The sequence below is a fragment of the Telmatherina bonti genome, assembly GCF_933228915.1.
Source record: "Telmatherina bonti genome assembly, chromosome: 20".
In the NCBI taxonomy this organism is placed as follows: Eukaryota; Metazoa; Chordata; class Actinopteri; order Atheriniformes; family Telmatherinidae; genus Telmatherina; species Telmatherina bonti.
In genome coordinates, this window is record NC_136618.1 from 24,228,386 (window position 1) to 24,250,440 (window position 22,055).

Genomic DNA, 22,055 nt, shown 5'->3' on the forward strand with positions numbered 1-22,055 from the left:
AGCATCCTAATATATGTCAATTTTCACATTCCAATGGGGCGGTAGGCAAAATTTGGTGAGTTTTTTAGCATATTCAGGCCCAAAAAATACATTTAATTTCAGAGAAGAATAAGATTAAGAAGAAATGTTTGCATTTAAATAGGCCTTCACACTGCCTACGGTGCTCAGGCTGAATGATTCTCCATCAGCTTGTATTGAGTTTTGCTCAAGCTTTTTAATAACCCATTCATTTTAACCAGATATGCTGAAGCATGGGAACAAAACTCTGTGGAAAAATGGCCCAATCTGTTTGGAGTTGGTCATCATCATACTAGTGTATAGCATTTTGGTACTCCTCTCCACATTCAGAGCAAAAAAAAAAAAGGCTTACTATCCAAGTCCGGATGAAGTACAGCACACATTACAGCTTCTGGTTTAAGCATATAAGAGCATGTTTACTCTTCTTAATAAATGTCAATGTTCATCCTGAGGTTTTCTAAATCTAGTAAAGCAAAGAAATTGTCCAATGGAGAGAGACTGGGTATTTGTCAGCTTATTAAACTAATGACGAGTCATTTTACAAAATGCTGGTAGATAAAGGGTGAGCATGGAATTGAAATTCTTATAATATTACAAAGCACTGCCGTAATTAGACCAAACGGCAGGAACTGTATGGCAGCTTACTTTTTACAACTAAAGTTATTTGACTTAAACTTGAGGCAAAAGACTTGAAACTTGAATTGCACTTGCAAAAAAACTGTAAACATATCTGCCTATGTTACCATTTACCCAACCCATTTAAATTATGGAACAGATTTCAGAATTGTTGCAATGAAAAAATCACAAAATTTTAGTGTTTAATCTCTCCTAAATCATTCTTTTTTTTAATGCCCCAGAGTCAGAAAAATCATGGTTTTAGATAATGCTAACAGTTTAATGTTCAATGTCAAGCTTTTAGAAAACAATCACCAAATGTTATGAAATAATGTCCTGAACACTTTAAAGTTTTCAGTTTAAAGTTTTCACTGCTGATATGGATAAAAGGTTTGAATACTGCAAGCTATCTGTGGAATATCATAGTAACTCTAAAGTAACATTATTAGTTTAACATTAGTTAGTTTTAAAAAGCAAGCATATATTTTAATTAACCAAAGAGAGAACAAGTGAGGTTCTGTTCCATTTTTTTCTTTATTTTTGTTTCCCTTGATAATACAAGCATTTTTTAAAACGTTTTATTCAAATGAAATCATCCATTTGTAATCACATCACATGACTCACCTAGTTCACTTGTAAAAGCATCAACATCGGCCCCAGCCCATGTTTCAACCAAATGATAACAAATATAAGTGTATAAAAAGAAACATATTTGTCGATATGGGTCAGACTCTTCCCAAGCCTTAGCCAAGGGCCACAAGTAAAGATAATAATGTAGCATAGCCTGAATAGGGTGACAGTAAGAAGAGATTCCTTTAGGCTCATAGTTAATAGAGAGGGCTCTGACTCTATGCCCCATTAGAACCCCCCACCCCCACCCCTTGCATGACCTTTTCTGTCTATCCTCAGTTGGCCGTCAATTCATCTCCCACCCATGCAATCTGTAAGCAGTGCTCTGCTAAATCATCCAATAAGGTTTCAAGGATTTCTATCATATTTATTTATTCTTAACCCAGTGTGATATGCCATCTTCTTTAGATTGCCATATGGACTGAATTTCCAATAACGATGAGCTTTGCAGATGTGACTTTTATCAGATATACAGACATGCACTTGAAAAGAAAAGCGCATCATATATTCAAACATTTTTGAATAAACTGACACATGATTTCATGCACATATGGTGGAAATCCAGGATATATGGTTGTCTTTAGAATGCTTTGCTATTTATGTCAATTTTAATTAACAATATTGTTGCTTCTATCTCAGTTGTTACTTAGCATTTTTAGCGCTCCATTTTTTTATAATTGTAATTTCATTGTTAGAGAAATGATCTCATCTTATCCAAGCTAATGGGGTAAATATCATCTGGATGCAACTGTTTGGCGCACATTTTGTCACCTCTCTGTCATTCATTAGAAGCTTTTGTCACACAGTGTGACAAAAGACACAACATGCATCCTGGGCTGAGCTTCCTGCGTCTACGCCTGCCATCGATGATTCACACCCAACCGAGGGGAAAAGAGAGGGTTACTAACTAGGTCCTCCAAAGCACCAGATGTCAATGATTAATCGTGATGAGGTTTGGACTCTATGTCTCCGGAGCTGTCTCTGTCTGTCTTCCAACCTGGTGCTTAATGACCCTTTGCCTCTGTTTTATCAGCCCATTTTTTACCCTTTAGATCATGTTCAATATGGCTGTTTTTTTTGTTTTTTTTTAATACGGATGTATGGCAGTTACAGAGGATGCAATTGCGAGCTGTAGAAGCATCCCAATGTCTGCTGCAATGCACACCACAAAAGCTCACTGATGTAACAATGAACTGAAGAACAATTGAAAACACTTTATGTAATACATTCAAGTTTTTTTTTGTTTGTTTTTTGTTTTCTTCACAGGTGGTGCAGTCTGCAATCTTTTTTTTTTTTTTTCTATAACGGTTTGTGCAACAAAAGACAGAAAACAATAATTTCTTCAATAAAACGGTCTATGTGGTTAAAAAGAAATACTGAAGGCACTGAGAGTAAATGCAACATAATTTTTCATTCCTGGAAGCTTGACTGATAGAAAAGGAAAATGCAATTTAAAAATATGACAACTCATTAGTTGAATCTTTAGGCTAACACTAACCCATAGAGGCTAGAATGATTTATATTTGGTAAAGTGTGGAAGTTTCTTTATAAAATCAGGGGAAATAAGGCACGGAAATAAGTTTTGCCAAATGGAATAATGCTTTCACAATTTGCAATGAAGGCTTTGACATTTCTGCCAGTGTGTATTAGGGAACTATGCACCACTGTGGTGGTAATATTGGAAGAAGTCGATATAAAAATTGTACATATAAGGTAAACAGCCATGTAACACTGGACATGTTTCTGCAAATTCTCCTCTCATTTGCTATATTTCAGTCAGTCAGGTTAACATAAACACAGAACCAGATTCCACAGTACACTTTCACAGTACTAAATCTTCTTGGACTTCAAAAATATTTTTTGAAAATTGTAATATATATTGATATAATAGCTTTGGACAGTTGATGCAGAAATCTGAATTTGCCACTTTAGATTTCTTCAGATTTCTGAAGATGCAAATTCCCTCTTACATTACTATTTCAAAGGTGCTCAATAGGACTGAGATCTGGAGGCTACTGAGAGACAGAAAACTCATTGTGATATTCATGAAAACAGTTTGACATGATTGCAGCTTTCTGACATAGTGCATTATTCTGTTGGAAAGAGCCATCAAATGATGGTTACAGTGTTCATAAACAAAATGATGAACAAAATCAGGAACAACTGTCTTGTAGGCTGTGACATGTAAACAACTCTCAGTTGGTAACAAAAATATGCCAAGACACTATGCCCCACAGCATTACACCGACACTAGCATAAATCATTGATACAAAGAAAGATGGAGCCATTCTTTCATGTTGTTTATGCCAAATTCTATCCATACCATCTGAATGTTTCAGCTCAAATCAAGACTTATCAAACTAGGTAGCAGGTTTTTCCCCAATCTTTCATTGTCTATTTTTGTAGGCCTAGGCAAATTGTAGTTTCAGTTTCCTGTTCGTAGCTGACAGGAGTGACACCTGGTGTGGTCTTCTATTCCTGTAGCCTAGCTACATTTCTATAATGATAAAAAAAAGATAGAAAAAGACAACCAAATAATGTATTTTTTAAGCTGTGAAAATAATAGTTTTACTTAATTGTGATGAAAACTAACTATACAGGTATTTAAATTTGTATTTTTTAAAGTTCTTTCAAATCTGGATTTTGTGGGTCAAAATTGACTCGAAGTGCCCCTTACAAGGTCAAACCAGGTTTGCTTTTTAGTGATGTATAGGTTAACTTGGTGCTTCTCTTCGTCACAAGAAATTTTAAAACACCTTACAACCTTTCTAGGTATAAAAAGGGCAGTTAGTCGCCTTGCATGCATAGCAAACACGTCCACTGACACATATGTACGGATGGGAACTTGTTATCCAATGTAGACTTAATAGCTGTTTTAGACTGTTAAAGAGCTTTGGAGAAATTATGCTTGCAATGGGATGGATTTGATTTTAAGGGGTGTAAAAGTAACATTTGTCAGCTCGTCAGAGCCTGCTGGAGCTGTGTCACAAGCCAGCATCGCCATACTAAATTGATATGGTTCAGAACCACCTTGTTCTTTCACCAGTCTGTGGTGTAGGTGCTTTGTGAATAATGTACAATTTTTCCTTTTTACTAGTGGCCTGAGCTGCAGTCTGCCATTCAATAATTCTTGCTTGTGTATTCACATGCCCACTCTCCACCCCTGATCCCCAGACCTCACATCCTCACACCTCACACCTCCAGTTTTTGACTTTATTTTTTTTCCCAAAATTTGGCAGTGGGATGAGTTGTGCAAAAAGTACGGGGTGCACTTACACTTTCATGTCTTGTTTTTTGTCTTATGTATGAGTATGGGCATGTTTAGTACATTCAGAAGTGGTATTACGGGGGTATTTGTAGGATTTTATTGATTCTTGTTTGACCTAGCATCAATAGGAATGCACATGTTGATTTTCACTCATTTTTACTGGCTACAATGTTAAACATAGCTTTTTATCACAGAAACACACTTAGACATGGATGCTCTGAAACTGACAGCAACAATTCCTGGGCAAAAAGAGGAATTATTGACCATGTTACACATAACCCATCAGTGTAGGTGTCCTCTACTTTTGGGATTAACCTGTTGTCTTTTTCCTCCTCAGTAATTGGATGAATAGACTCACTTGGGGATATAAAGCCAGGAGGGGGCAGAGTCCAAAGTTTGTGATGGCAACTGTCACAAACTTTGACTTTGTACTGCTGAAACTTCTCATTGTTTGTTGAGCTGGGATTCATTAGTGGTCTTGTTTTCTGTTTTGACTCTTTTGATTAGTTTTGAACTTTAGGATAGGGAACCAGCCCATCTTATGGCTATCGCATGTCTTGTTTTGTGGTCTGCTCCCTTCTCCCTTATGGCTTTTGATTGGATGGTTATTCATTTATATTATTGATATTCTTTTGAAATCACTGCCACTTGGTAGTGGTCTTATAAGTTATGAATTCCTTTTTTTAACATTTATTCCAGTAAGGATCCAAACTATATTTCGGGGCTTGTCCAGGATTATTATCTGTATTTGTAAACTGATGGTTTAGTCAAGTTTTGTATTTGTGGATGTGATTTAAATTGCTAAGCAGGTGTGCCTGCTTGATATGGGGCTGATCATGGTCCAGAGCTAACACCAATTGATTGGCGCCATTTGCTGAGGTGAGTGTGTTATTCTTTTGTTCTACTGTTAGCTGTTTGTTCTCTGAAATAAGGTTCATGCTGGAGGATTTTGTGGCTAATCTGATTGCTGGGATAGGCTCCAACTTCCCGCAGTCCTGAATTGGGCTAAGCAGTTAAGAAAATTAATGGATGACTAATGTTGTAGTTTGGTGGTGATCTCATGTTATAATTGTTTTTTCGAACTTCATTTCTGTCAGCATAGCAGTATCTTACGTATATTCTTACATTGCTTTTTAAAGTTGTTTGAAAGGTGTTTTTTTTTTTTTTTTGTGGAACATATTGTTTTTCTTCAATTTGTGAGTGTGTTCGCAGACCATGAAATTGCTTCCATCTTTCCTCTTTGATGAATGCCATATCTCTGTAAGTTGAAAGGAAATGTTAGTTGTCGTTAATTTGTAAAATAAAACAACCAAAATAATGCCCACAAGGGTTTGAGACTAGAGGGCTGTAAACATACAAAGACAGAGGTGAGATAAATGGAAATCAGCAACCCACCTAAGTACCGCTTTTATGTTTGACTTCCAAAGCTTTGATGGCAGTTAAAATTTGATAAAGTTGTATCACACCTCAATCAACTTATAGACTAATCAATTAGTCAGAATGGCACAAAAAGTCAAGTTTTTTTTAGGACAACAGTTATGTCATATTGCACAGACATAAGGCTGTTTATAGCATTGCATTAAAAGAAAAGCATGGCCCCGCATGTCACAACACATCAGATACTTTGATGCACAGCTCAGTCCTTAGTCAGTTTACGATCAGGACCTGGTATAATTTGATTTAGGTTCCCAAAAATTACAGGTGGCAATTACACTGCCCTTAATGCATATGGTGAATCGGAAGCTGTGCATCAGAAGCTTTGTCTTTGTAATAAAAAGGAGAGCATCTCAAAAAACAAGCCAGCTATTGTTGCAATACTTTGTATTGTATAAGGATTTTTATTTTTTTTTATTTATATAAGTCTGTGCCTTTTTAATGCCACACTTTGTATACATTTTCATGCTTCCTCGCCACTCAGATCATTCATTCATTCATTCACCCTTTATACCACTTAGTCCTATTCAGAGTTGAGGGGAAGCTGGATCCTGTCCCGGCAGTTAGCAGGCAAGAGGCAACATACACTCTGGACAGGCCAGCAGTTCAGCACAGGGCCCCAACCCGATCAGCTGTTCTATAAAGCTAACAGGTAATCCTTCTTGAGAACTGTTACGGCCCAAGCCTGCTGGAATGTGGAGGAAGATGTCCCAACAGCCGCACAAGACCAGGATTGGCCAGCCTTCTGCATCTCAGCCTCTACCCCTTGGCACTTTAGGATTGGTGGAGGACTTTTCAGGACCAAGGCTCATTGGCTACCTCCTCTGCCACTCTCCTATTTAAGGGACGTCATCAGCATCATTCAGGGCAGCTGTGTTTGAGTGTAACACAGTTTGCCACTTTTGGACTGTTTGTGGGTTTTGCTGAGGTTTTGCCTTCTGGGACTTTTTTTGACTTGCTGTAGAGTTACAGAACCTGTTGTGTTTTGTCTGTGATTAGAGTTGTTTGGGTTTTGTGTTATTGTATTAAGTTATCTCTTTTGTATTGGGAAGTTTTGAGTTATCCCTTATTGTTTTGGTAAATTCACCTATTTGTAAATAAATCTTATTGGTGGAATTTTAGTTGCCACTCTTTTGTGTTGCAACCCCCTTTTTTCCCCTAGACACCACTGGGGTCGTAACAAGAACTTTTATACCCAATGCTCTTCTGTGTTATAACGCCCACCTCAAACTGGCAATGGGAAAAGAATTTGATCCTCCTGTTTTAGTATGTGTATCTGTGTTTAAAACCTGTTTAAACACTGTTTTTGCTGTAAAACTGCCATGTCAGTGTTTTTCTTCTGCAGTTCAGTGCTTCTACCTCCCCTAAAACTGTCAAAAGCTTGTATTACATGCCACAGCATAATTACAAATGTGCAGCAGATACGTTGCTTCAAAAGGTATAAACCAGAGGGATTATTCCAAGAAAAAGAAGCACTGAACAAAGGTTTAGTTTTATTTAAATGTAATGAAATAAAAATTACGTTATTAAAATTAGAATCAAAAGGAAAATGTCCTTTTATTTGTCCCAAAAGAAAAATAACAATATTTAACTTAGTATTCCACATAAATAAAGGACATATTTACACATATTTGATTATTTAGGTAACTACAGATTTATAGAATATAATGGAACTTTGTTCAACTGTGATATCCTGATGTTTGATTTATATTCTTGCAGTACCTACATGTAGGTAAACAGACTGGAATCTGAAATCATTAAAAGTGAAATTGGCATAATTTCTAGTGGCCCTGTGCATGGGCTGACCTCCCCAATCAAGTTCTGGAAAATTATATCTGTTGGGGGTTAAAAGAGCATACTATTATTGTTGAGTATTATCGACCGGTGGATAATTGGTCAAGTGATCGTAGAATTACAGGGTTCAGCAGATTATATATCATATAACAACCTCCTTGAGAAAGTGAAATATTCCCCAGGCTGCCCTGGAGAATGAAAGACAATCCAAACTAACAAGTCAAACAACACTAAACCTGTAATGCTGTTTTGAAAACACTGGAAGCGGTGTACTTCATGACAAATCTTTGCTTATGTGAAGTTAACGCCAGGCTTGGCTTGATAAACTGGCATTTATAATTCATGAAATGCATTTGTGACACTCAGTAAAACAGAGAATTTTAATGAATCTTGAAACAAAATATGAAGCTTATGGCAGTATCCTTGCTAAATTATTTGTTAGGTTTCCTTTGTGGGATGAACAGGCTGTAAGGGCACTTGTGGATGATTCAAATGTTCTTTTTATATTTGAATTTACTCAGGAATTTAACCTAGGAAACGCTTAAAATAATATTTTTATTTTTAAAAAAAGCATTGAAAAAGAAGTAGGAAGGTAAGCTACAAAAGACCAGGAGGATCATGTAGCTTGCAAAAGTAAGTTAATAACATAAAAGGTTAAAAAATGTAATTATGCCTGTGCATGCACAAAAAAAGACTGCAAAAACTGAGTGAGAAACTGTATTGTTGAAAAGCTGCAACACTTGCTAGTAAGGCTGACATTCTGACACATACAAATATTCATTTCATTGCAACAGAGTTATTTCTGTTTTGCAGTGTTTGGGCCAATCTTTGAGCGTATAACATTCCTACAATTACATTTGAAAACCAAGGTAGCAAAAGTCATAGCCTGGATCTTAATAACATCCTCTAGAAATCAATTTCAATTTCTCATTCTCGTCAGCATGACAACAAAACATAGATCGATCCTGTTCAACCCACATTGTTCCTTGAAATACCAACTGAATAGAGCATGTCCCACAACTATCAACAACAGCATGCACTGAGATGAACTACACTTTGATACAGTTGCCCACTGCACATGGCATTAACAGGGGACTGGATAAAATAAGGTGTTATTGTTTTTTGTCCCCAAGCATTTCCAAAGAAACCATGACTTATAATGTCTCCCATATATGTCTCATCACACTGGAGTAAAAATCTAATCACATGGTGACTGAGGTGTTCTGTTACAGCAACCTATTTGCTCCCTTAAGCACAGCTGAAACAAGTCATGCAGGTAGGTATGGACTGGCCATGGAACATACCAGGCATTTTCCTGGTGGGCTGACATGTTTTCAAGGACTGATATAGTTTATTTATTGGTCTGACTGGTCTGTGAACTAAAACTGTACAGGCCCACTCAACTTTTTTAAACACCATCCCCTTTTGTTGTGGTCTCTGTGCCTGAGTAATTAATTTATGCAAATAGTCAGCATAGAACTTTCTTTCCTGCAGTCCATTGATTCTGTTCTTAGCTGACGGCACGCTGAACCAATCAGATACATTAGCCCTGTTAGATTCTGTGCCAGTGGATGCAGCTACATGTAAGATGCAGGCAGAGGGAGAAGGGGGAAAAGAGATGCAGAGAGTAAAAAAAAGAAAAAAAAAACAAGATGCTGCCACATTTTTGGAAATGATTGACAAGTTTGCAGCAGGACCTTCATCAGTTGCCATTGATGAGGGCTGTCTATGCTGCAGTAAACTGCAGTGTTTACATATAACCAAGGTTCTTTTCTGATAAAAGGGACCCAATAAACCTAGTTAGTCTGATCCATATGAGCTTTTAGTTGTGAACACGAAAGCTGTTGCAAAGTTCTGAGGAAGTGAAGTTTATGAAATTAGCAGATGACATACCGCAAAAGTTTCCAGCAGGAGAACAACTGTTTAACTGCTTCTTTTCACTGGTAAAAACAGCAGGTTGTACAGTTCATTCTTTTGTTGCCATTAACTAAATTATCCTATTTAAAGAGAAAACTATCTGTTATCAACATTAACAGTGAATCAGTGTGTTTTAAAAAGCTAAATAAATTCATTCAGACTTTAGATCCAGTTGTGTTAACATCTCCTGGAAAGAAGAGCAGGCAGCAAACAGAGTTTCTAATAGTTTGAATCCATTCCATCATTTCTTAAGTCCTTTCTACTTTGTCATTTCCCCAAATACAAAGTAGGAAATGCAGCTCCAGTAGTCATCACTGTGTTGAAGTATGCATATTTTGTTACAAAACTGCAATATTAGAAGTTCTGCTAACTCACTGTGTGGCTTTAGTGGTTTAAAGGAGCTGCTCGGTTGATATTCACACTTTAGGTAATGCAAACATTAGCAGTGTGAATAATCGTATAGGTTTTGGGCCGGTCTGGGCCAACATGCCATTGCCAATATTTTTATCCCAGTCCGCCCCTCATGATGCACGTAGATGTACTCAGCCTGCACAACTGAGTGTTTGGTTTCTATATGTTCTGACTTAGCAAACAAGTGGAGTTCAAGCAGGAGGAAGCAATGATTCACCATCAATTCAAGGTACAGACAGTATGTGAATTTGCAGGTAATTGCAGACAACAGTAACATGAGTAATCCAGCAACTTCCCTAGATCAATACAATTACCTCCCACACAAGGGGGCAGATTGCACTGTATGGAAGGAATTACATCCTAATACCAATGTGCAAGCCAAGCAAGCATGGGGTATTATTTGTTCTAAAAAAGTCATTAAGGCCAAATTTACAACTAATAAGTAAGAAACCCTGTAAGTATTTCAAATGTAACAAACAAATCAGTTATTTCTGGCACGTTAACTATGTGTGAACCTTTTGTTTTTAAACTCGTCCTGTCCAGCATTACAGCAAGCACAATGATGACCTAGCTCCTGTGTTGTGCTGAGCAAATTCGCTTTGCCAACAGGAGTTTTATAGGTATACACATCCTGTTTGTTTGTTTATTTTGATTGTTTGTTACAGAATTTACATAGTACTGCTGGATCTGATCAAAAGGGGACAGAAAAGAGGATGGAAAGAGAACAGAAAGGAAGAGTGAAAGAGACAAAGATACATGATATAGAAAACAGTGCAATCCAACCACAAATTCAAAACACCCTGCCATAACTATTCAGAAACATAACAAAGGACATCCCATGGCCCTCATAGGAAGATAAAGTCAACAACTGTCAAGAGCACCAGAGATGAACAAACTAAAGAGACCACAACTAAAACATGAAACACACTCAAAGAAAATTAATTGAAAGTGGTTTTAGTAAAACAAACAAACAAAAAAAAATACTGTCACCATGCAGAAAATATGATGTGAAAAGTGTTCAAAGAAGAGTGGCCATCCGGATGACACCCATTCTGCACAAATCTTAGTGGCAGTCCAGGGGACCACAAGACGCTGGTGATCAGCAGCTACCCCTGAGCTCAGACCAAACCCAGGAGGCTGCAGAAGGAGGCCTAAGTCAGAGCTCCTTGCAGCCATGGGGCACAAGCTGTGGCCGCCCAAAACCAGCAGCCGCTGACTCCACTGGGCACCAGCTGCCCAGGGTGGACAGAACACAGGCCCCAAGTGCCCCATGTACCCCAGGAACCAGGGCCCCATGCTGCCTCCCACCCTTCCACATAAACATGTCCCCAACTTTCCCCAGCCCAATCACCCACTTACCTCTGTCCCTCACCCTGATCCCTCACTCACAGCCTCCCCAATACCATTCAATTCAAATGTCTCTCCTTTATCCCTCTTTCCCCAGCATCACCCCTTCAGTCTCTCACCAATGACAAAAAAGCAATGTGTGTCTAACATTACTTGCTTTCATTTATGCTACATGTTCGAGGCTGTTTTAAGAAAGACTAAGGCTTGTTCAGTTCAGCTTTATTTGTGTAGCGCGAGTTGATAACAATGCCATGTACTCTTAGAGACTCTGGGAACCACAAGTAAACCTGCAGTCTGAAAGTGAATTCGTACTCTGTTCAGAATATATGGAACTATGAGAACTTTGATATACAATGGAGCTTGGTCATGGAGAGCTTTCTATGTGCAGAGAAGAATTTTAAACCTTATTCTGGATTTAACAGGGAGCCAGTTTAGAGAGGCTAAAACTGGCAAAATATGAACTCTCCTAGCTCTCATTCTCATTCGCTACAGCATTTTGGAAGAGCTGAAGACTTTTAAGGGCAAATTTGGGACTGCCCATTAATATGAAATTTAAGTGATCCAATCTTGAAGTAAGAAAAGCATGGATTGTTTTTTCTGCATCACTCTAAGACAGAGAGAGAGAGAGAGAGCCCCTCCCTGAGCCGTCACCTTATCATGGTGGAGGGGTTTGTGCGTCCCGAAGAAAATGACAGTGACACATACAAATATCCCCCCCGAACCAAAATGGTGTTTTGTTATTGGACTTCTGTGCTCGTCATGGATTGTCCATAACGAACACCATGTTCCAACATAAGAGTGTCCATATGTACACCTGGCATCAGGATTCCCTGGGCCGTAGTTCGATGATCGATTTTGTAGTCGTATCATCGGACCTATGTCCACATGCCTCGGGTGAAGAGGGGGGGCAGAGCTGTCAACTGATCACCACCTGGTGGGGAGTTGGCTCAGATGGTGGGGGAGGAAGCCGGTCAGATCTGGCAGGCCCAAATGTGTTGTGAGGGTCTGCTGGGAACGTCTGGCTGAGTCCCCTGTCAGAGCGAGCTTCAACTCCCACCTTCAACAGAGCTTCAACCATGTCCCGAGTGAGGTGGGGGACGTTGAGTCCGAATGGGCTGTGTTCCGTGCCTCTATTGCTGAGGCGGCCAGCCGGAGATGTGGCCGTAAGGTTGTTGGTGCCTGTCGTGGCGGCAATCCCAGGAATCGTTGGTGGACACCAGCAGTGAGGGATGCCGTCAAGCTGAAGAAGAAGTCTTATCGGGCCTTCTTGGCCTGTGGGACTCCGGAGGCAGCTGATGGGTACTGACAGGCTAAGCGGCATGTGGCTTCGGCTGTCGCCAAGGCAAAAACTCGGGCATGGGAGGAGTTCGGCGAGGCCATGGAGAAAGACTTCCGGACGGCTTCGAGGTGATTCTGGTCCACCATCCGGTGGCTCAGGAGGGGGAAGCAGTGCTCCATCGACACTGTGTACAGTGGAGATGTGGAGCTGCTGACCTCAACTGACGTTGTGGGTCGGTGGAGGGAGTACTTCGAAGACCTCCTCAATCCTACCAACACGTCTTCCGATGAGGAAGCAGAGCTGGGGGACTCAGGAGTGGACTCTCCTATCTCTGGGGCTGAAGTCGCTGAGGTGGTCAAAAAGCTCCTTGGCGGCAAGGCCCCGGGGGTGGACGAGATCCGCCCGGAGTTCCTTAAGGCTCTGGATACTGTGGGGCTGTCCTGGCTGACATCGCATGGACATCGGGGGCAGTGCCGCTGGACTGGCAGACTGGGGTGGTGGTCCCCCTTTTTAAGAAGAGGAACCGGAGGGTGTCTTCCAATTACAGGGGAATCACACTCCTCAGCCCCCCTGGGAAGGTCTCTTCAGGGGTCCTGGAGAGGAGGGTCCGCCGGATAGTCGAATCTCGGATTGAGGAGGAGCAGTGCGGTTTTCGTCCTGGCCGCGGAACAGTGGACCAGCTCTATACCCTCTTTGGGGTCCTGGAGGGGGCATGGGAGTTTGCCCAACCAGTCTACATGTGCTTTGTGGACCTGGAGAAGGCGTTCGACTGTGTCCCCTGGGGGCTCCTGTGGGGGGTACTCCGGGAGAATGGGGTATCGGATCCCCTTGTGTGAGCTGTCCAGTCCCTGTATGACAGGTGTCAGAGCTTGGTTCGCATTTCCGGTAGTGAGTTGGATTAATTTCCGGTGAGGGTTGGACTCCGCCAAGGCTGCCCTTTATCACCGATTCTGTTCATAACTTATATGGACAGAATTTCTAGGCGCAGCCGAGATGTTGAGGGGATCCGGCTCGGTGGCCTCAGGATTGGGTCCCTGCTTTTTGCAGATGACGTGGTCCTGTTGGCTTCATCTGGTCGTGATCTCCAGCTCTCACTTGAGCGATTCGCTGCCGAGTGTGAAGCGGCCGGGATGGGAATCAGCACCTCCAAATCTGAGACAATGGTCCTCAGCCGGAATAGGGTGGTTTGCCCTCTCCGGGTCGGGAGTCAGGTCCTGCCTCAAGGGGAGGAGTTTCGGATCAAGAGCGACCAGGTTTTGAATCAAAAAAGCAAATGTGAATGTGCCCCAACTCCAAGGTTCCTGACAGTAGTCTGAACAACAAGATCTAGTTCTTTATCTAGTTTTTCAGGTCCAAAGGCATCAATCTCCCTCTTGTCTGTGCTGCTTACACACATGGCAGTCATTGCAAATTCAGGAAAAAACAAAATTATTTGCTGTGGTGATATTAGGTACTGCAGTAGGAGTATGGGAGTACTCTCCCATACTCCCAATTTTTTTGTAATAGCGAACACATTTTAAATAACACTGAAATCTGGTTCATGAGTACCCTACTTTGACCATGTTGCTACAGTTTGGTACTTCTAGTTAAATACCGCTGTGTGCAGTAGAATGTGTTGGGGTGATAGTCACAGCAGGATTTTGAAAGTATTGTTTCTACAACCACACCACATCATTTTTACAAGATTTTTTCTTCTTAAAAAAATGAAGCAGACTTTTGAAGTCTTCTTTTAAAAAAAAAAAAAATAAAAAAAAAAAACTATAAAATGATGCATGTTCTTTGGAAATGATTGTGCTTCTTGCAACTTTCCTGGAAGCATTTCCAAACTGGAGAAGTATTATTGTTTGAAAGAATTAAATGCAAATTTCCCAAACCTGCATACATATTGTAGTTTCTACACTTGACATACACTTCAAGTAATCTATTACTTTCCTCTTTTTTTATATTGCAGAAATATATATATATATATATATATAAAAAAGATGACATTGTTTAAAAAAAGACATGTTTCTGCAAAAGGGAGTGATGAGGAAGTTTACAGTGCCCTGGATTTATTGTTTTGTCTGACTGAGGATCAGTGGAATGGAAAAATGTGAAAACCCTTCACAGTAATGGAAACCTTTATTGTTGACTCTATTAAAGGGACTCAAAAGCTTCTTTCAATTCAGACTTCTACAAACATATAGTGGAAAACCAACAATGATATAAGAAGCTCTCTTTCTATAATGCAGTTTATAGTGGGATCTAATAACTCTTCACTATTTCTCCCACTGTAATTGTATTCTTCACTTTCTCATAGCGAAGCAGGGGCTTGGACACCAGTTACCTTCAAATTGACTCAGTACAGCAGTTGCTGTCTGTCTGTGTGGTTCTGTGTCTGTGAGGTATCATATTGTCACCATCATTATACCAGTCGAGTCTCTGAAACACTATTAGACAGATAATTGCAGTAGTGCTTATAATCAACCTTTTTGATTATTAGGCATACGATCCTTTTTCTGTCCTGCTTTTTCATCTTTATTCTGTATTTTACCCATGTCTTACCGTATAACACCACATTTTTACACTGGAATGTGTGTGATATGCAGGATGAGACATGGTGGCACTGAAGTCTGTGGAGCAGAGACAGCTGCTCGCTTCTCACAGCTGTAATTGGTAGACCACTGCTCCACCGTTTGACAGATTGGGGAAGATAGTTACTCGAGACATTCTGTTGAGATGTACAACTTGGACTTGGCTGGATGTGACGTGAACACATTTTACTTCACCAAATATAACATCTCTAAAAAAGTCAGGTGGCAGCTCCTTACCAAGAGTTTGAATTCTTTATAACAAAGTAGTGCAAGGGACCTGAGGAATAGTAATATACTTCAGTGGTAAAAGATGGAAAGCCAATTTAGACTAAGCAGCACTTTCAATTACTGAAACTACAATAAACGAAAAAAAACAAAACAAACAAAAAACAAACAAACAAAAGAAAAAAATCAATCACCTCTGATGCTACAGGAAAAGTTTGCATAGATGGAGATACTATTTTGTCACTGTGTGCAAATCTGAAATACTGTTTTTTGACACTCCTAGCATACCTAAAAGCTTACCCTTGCTATTAAACTTCCTTCCAAGGTCTTGACACAACATAATTATAACCTTAAATGAGCAACTATAAGCCATATTACTTGTTAATATTTATCAAATAACTGTCAAAAAAAGAAAAGCAATCTTTTCACTTTTACTGCTTCCATAGAATGTAGTAAACATGCTGCTAACCAGGTACATGAATTAATTAATGTTCATCAACTGTGGGCCTCTCTATAAAAGCAGACCTGACAGTGAGCATGTCTGCTGCATTCAGATGTATAATGTATATTGACAAAGGAGCAAATACATCAGAATTAATTGATTGTTCAGTTATTGTACTTTCAACATACTGGACCAAATTTGAGATATTTGGTCATGAAGTATATCGTATTATGTGTAAAAACCAAATGCATATCTGCATTAACACCCCAGACCAACTTCCAAACATGATAGTGGAAAACTGATGACTTGAACCTATCCTGTAGCCACAACACCGGGACATCTTGGAATCACAATGTCAACCACAAACCCCTCTCAATACATCTATAAAAAAAGAAACAATCTTGTTAAATGTGAGGGCATCTGTCTGACAGCTAAAGTTTGTAATCCAACAGATAAATGATTTTAAACACAGCTGCAAATCTCCACAATACACAAGCTAAGATCTACAATCTTCACAATTACTGAGAAAGGAAAAGGTTCAACCCTGCCACAGTTGTGACTCCTCCTGCCTTTTCTTCTTATCAGTTTTTCTTTGTTCTGGCATTTCATTGGAGAACCTTGCCAACTCTTTGCTGGGAATACTTTGACCCTGTGTCACAACTTGGCACGGTGGTGATTTTAATCAACTTTTAGCATGTATCATAGATGTAATAAAAATATTGCTAGGAAGTTCCTGGGTATTGCTTAGACTTTAACCTAATGGTTAAGAGCTAGTTGTGCCCAAGATTTCTGGAAGATTGCTTGAAGAAATGTTCAAGTCACAAGTGTAGCTAACTGGTAACTGCGGCAATCTAGCTAATGTTTGCCTTTACCTACTGGCTGAATAGCATTAGCTTAAAAATAGCTAGTTGTTGCCTAGGTAGCTGTCCCTACAGGTATGGTTTCCAAATGTCTTTCAGGGTTATATTTTAGCTATTATAGCCATCTTTTCATGGGCCTGAAAACAATATTGTCACAATGTTGTCATTTTACTTTACAAGTCTTTAGAGTTACCATTTTGCTTTATGCTACTAGCTTTTATAACAGACATCCAGTTGTTTTTCTGTCGCTAATGCAAGGGTTTTATCTGCATTTAACTGAACACAAAAATTAATATGTTCTGATTGCTGACAAATTCTATTAGTTCAGAAGATGAATATTTCATAGAACTCCATTCAAAGTTAAATAAGTTAAAGGGAAGTGATATCTGGCCACTTTTTGCAAGTTGGGAAAAAAGCATGTAAAACATAGATAGTATTTGGATTTATAGATTATGCTTAACTCTTTTCTTCATTGTGTCATTAGGTTAAATATTTGAACAGAAGGAAGATGGAATGATAAATATCAAGCAGAAGCAGGTCATTAAGCAAGTAAAGACTTCTTACAAAGAAGCAACTTAAAATATTCACATTATCTATTTCAACACTTTTTAGGTGCACAATATTTTTTCTTTACTGTTACTCAGCTGATCTGTTGAATCTGGAGCTTGATAGAGTGATACAAAGGAGGGGGGGGCATACATTACCATGAAAGTCGTATCTTCTCTTGTTCACAAGTCAGATGTATGGTCACTAAAATATGCGTGAGCACTCAGTTGAGTTCGTTTTATGCCCTGCAGAAGAGGCTGACCCTCTGCCTGCCATTGTTTAATTCACACTCTGGGTATAAGGGTTTTCATTCAACCTGCAGCAGAACTTTAATTTTTTTTTCCTCTTTTTTTATAATAAAAATTTTGTCTCTGAATAAAAAGACCTTCCATCCACAGTCTTCCTTATGTTCAACCTCTTTTAACCTTTTACTCTTTGAAACCCTACGGTAATATCATTGTATGTGTTCAGTAGTTCACACACTTTGTGTTTTTCTATCTGTTTTACTACTTTGCTGGCATCAGTTTCCAACACGTTGTCATTTCTGTCAAGATTTATAGTAATACTTGTTTAACAGCATTTACTAGGGTACCTGTTTCACTTTCTGATGCACCAGGAAATGTTTTATAGATATAATGTTGTCTGTTCAGCTTTAACTTTCACCGCAGTAAAAAATGGACTTGCAGCAAAGCTGCTATTAACATACACTATTCACAAAAGGTTAGGGATATTCAGCTTTTGGGTGAAATTTCACAACAAGCCTAAAATGCATTCAAACCTGTACAGTTGAACTTAATGTGATCTTCTCTAAGCTTTTAAATGCACATGTCCAACTGTTAAATGTTTCAATAAATTTTGCACAAGTTGCTGTTCTCTAACAAGGAGCATAACGGCAAAAATCACGGCAGGTGTGTGATCCTTGAATTGACCAATAAATGTCCTGGTTCAATTAGAGCTGGTGTTTAAACAGTTGTCCTCATCATGCTGTTCACATTTTGACATCATGAGACCAATACGACACCTAACAATGGAACAACAGTCCCTTGCCATTGCGATGCTTCAAACAGGACGTTCTCAGACAGAAGTGGCCACTGAGCTTGGAGTGTCACAGAGTGTCATCAGCAGGTTGCAACAGAGATATGGAGAGACTGGAAGAGTCACAGAAAGAAGTGGACGTCCTTTGGCCACATCCCGTGCTGATGACCGCTACATTGTGAACACTGCCCTGAGAAACCGGATGATGAATGCCACTCAACTCCAGGCACGTTTAAGAGAGGTGAGAGGCACCCAAGTGTCACGTCAGACCATTCGAAACCGTTTACATCAGCGTGGTCTGCGTGCTAGACAACCTGCACGGGTACCTGACCACACCACCAGGCACAGGCATCATCGTCTTGCATGGGCCAGGGAGCATTTACGCTGGACGAGGAACCAGTGGGCCTCAGTGCTGTTCTCTGATGAAAGTCGATTCACACTGAGCAGAAATGATGGCCGGCAACGATGTTGGAGACGTCAGGGAGAGCGCTATGCATCAGCCACTGTTGTCACCAGGCGAGCTTCTGGTGGTGGCGGTGTTACAGTGTGGGCAGGGGTGTCCACTTGGTACAGAACTGCCCTACACTTTGTGAATGGTACAGTGACAAGCCCATACTACCTGAATAACATCATTAATCCAGTGATTGTGCCCCTACATGAACAGCACAGGCCTAATTTCATCTTCATGGACGACAATGCTCCTGCTCATCGAGGCCGCATCATCAGGGAACGGCTGTTGGAGACTGGTGTACCTCAAATGGAATGGCCTGCACTCTCTCCAGACCTGAATCCCATTGAAAACCTGTGGGATCAGCTGAGCCATTGTGTAGAGGCTCGAGACCCTGCACCCCAGAACCTCAATGACCTGAGGGCTGCCCTTCAAGAAGAGTGGGATGCCATGCCTCAGCAGGCAATAAGTTGCCTTGTGAACAGCATGAGACGTCGTTGTCAAGCTGTAATTGATGCTCAAGGGCACATGACGAGATATTGAGACGTTCAAATTTTTTGTTGTGGTGTAACTACCATTGTTGTTACCTTTTGTGTTGAATGAATTTTTTGAGATGAGGAAATCAGTAGTTCATCCTTCTACTTAAATGTCTTACTTTTATGATATTATATCACTGTAGCATGAACATATTGCATTTTCCATAAATTTCACCTGAAAGCCAAATTTCCCTAACTTTTTGTGAGTAGTGTATATACACACACACACACACACACACACACACACATATATATATATATATATATATATATATATATATATATATATATATATATATATATATATATATATATATATATATATATATATATACACACATTTTTATTTTTTTTTAAATGTATATTTATGTATATATTTGTAATATAAGTGCTGGCTCATCAGCAAGTAGGCCAGTTCACATATAGAAGTTGAATGAGACAACCCCTAAAGAGCAGTTAGATTGATAACCAGCTATGAAAGGGGACGACTTTTTGTTATCCTTCTACACAAATGAGAGATCTGTCATTTTGTTGTATTTTGACATGACTATACAGAATCAACCAGGTTTACTTTGACTCTCCACTCAAATAGTACTAAAAAAATCTCTGGTGGAATCACTTGTGTTGTGCTCCTGATCATGTAAAAGTTGGGAGAAAAAAAGTGAATATCAGACTGAAACAATGGAAAAGCACAATATTTGAAAACTTTATATTAAGATTGTGGTATTTGTGAAAATCTTATCTCGGATTTGTTCTTAGCTCAGGAATAGAGATGGGGACTTTTAATGTCCACTAGTCAGGCTGATTAAATTTGACTGTGCACACACAAGCAATTTTTTTTAAACATTCTGTGGGATCCAGTATGCTACTGTGTGTAGTGTACTGATAATAAAGTGGACAATGCCGGTATTCAACTTGGGCTTGTTGGAACAAAAGCTTGTTGCCTACCTCGATGGTCAACAAAACAACTCTCCACACAAGAATTCAGTGGCAACAACATTACTTATTATTTCTTGTTTTTGCAGCTTGTCTTCTTCATCTAGAAATGCAACATTTTCATGATGCTTTAGTAACAGTACTGATATAGTTGATTGCTTCCAGAATCAGTGAAAACTCTGGCAAAAACAGCTGTCAAAGCCTTTCTCTAGAAGTAAAATGAAGCTGCAGGTAGCTTGAGGCTTAACTCCCTGGCCTGTACAAAATTGGAAAATGAATCTTTATTTTAAGTCATCCACTAATTTGTATTTGTACATTAGAAGTTTGTTACAGTAGAGTATGTGTGTCCATTTTATATAAATAATGATGTACAGGAAAACTAATCATTATTTGCAGACAATGACAACAGTTAGCAGTTATTGATGGTAAAGCTATTATGAAGCAAATAAAAAGCTATAACATGTCATTTCTTTCATGCCCAGAACATTGGTGAGCTATAGCTAACCATTGCCTGGACAGAGTTAGCAGATATTGTGATTTTTTGGACAAGCTTTTACCAGACTACAGGCCAACATAATAACTCTCAACAACTAGAAGCTGTTTTTGTTGGGGAAATAAGTCATTCTGCCATGTTGTGCTTGAAAACAACTTTCATTGCTTCTCCAGCTGATCTTTGAAGTTCACCCGCACACATTTCAGATGTGTAGTTTTGGGAGAAGATCTGAAGAAATCACGCATGAGTTTCTCTGCTGGGTTTTTTTTTTTTTTTTTTCTAATTTTGCCTTTCTCTGAGTCTTGGAAAACATTGTACATTACAGTGTTAGTCACTGAAAACTGTAGCAAAACTAGATATTTACCACTAAGCAAGACTTTGTCACTGCTAACTAACCCTGCACTGACTCAGACCTGCTCTGTGTTCCAGAGCAGATGGGATGCTGTGTGAATGTCTTCCTCTCTGTAGTTCTCTCTTAAAGAGGCCACATCATTCTTTTTACACTCTAAACAGCAGTGCATCTCTGTACTATGACAAATAACATCCTTCCAAATATGGTCTACTATTAAAAATACAATTTGACTTTGTAAATTTGCAACTAGTTGACTAGAATTAAACATCCTACGAAGAAAAATCCTATGAATATGCTCTCACTTACTGTTTGCATCATACCATTTCCGCCGCTGCTGATCACTGCACATTGCACTTTTGTTTTGAGGGCTTTTGCCATCACAGCATCCGCCTTCAGACTCTAGTTAGAAGAAAAAAAAAAAAGAAAAAAACTTGTTCCACATTCACTCCAATAATCTCAGCCTAACTGGCAAACTACAATGTTCGAAATAGCTTTTATCCATCAACCGACAGAGTAGTCTGACCAAATCTTTATTTATTTTTAATTACTTATCTTTGCAATATTATTGGTCTTTTCTCTCATTTCTCTCTGCTCTCCCTGTTTTAGCACATGACTCTTTAGTCCCATGACCTTTAATAATTTTATGAACGAGAAAGTGTTCGACATGCACAAAACTCAAATGATGTTATCTTGTTATCCCAAACTCTCAAAGTAGCTATAAAACGAAGGTATAGTATGAATGTTAATATTGACATAGTTTGGATTCAGTTATAATGAAAAAAAAAAACAGATTACAAACTTTGCTGTCACTCCATGAATGCCACAATATACAATACAATTGATTTGTTTAATCATCTGACAAGGTATCAACACAGTAGCTATGAAAAAAAAAAAAG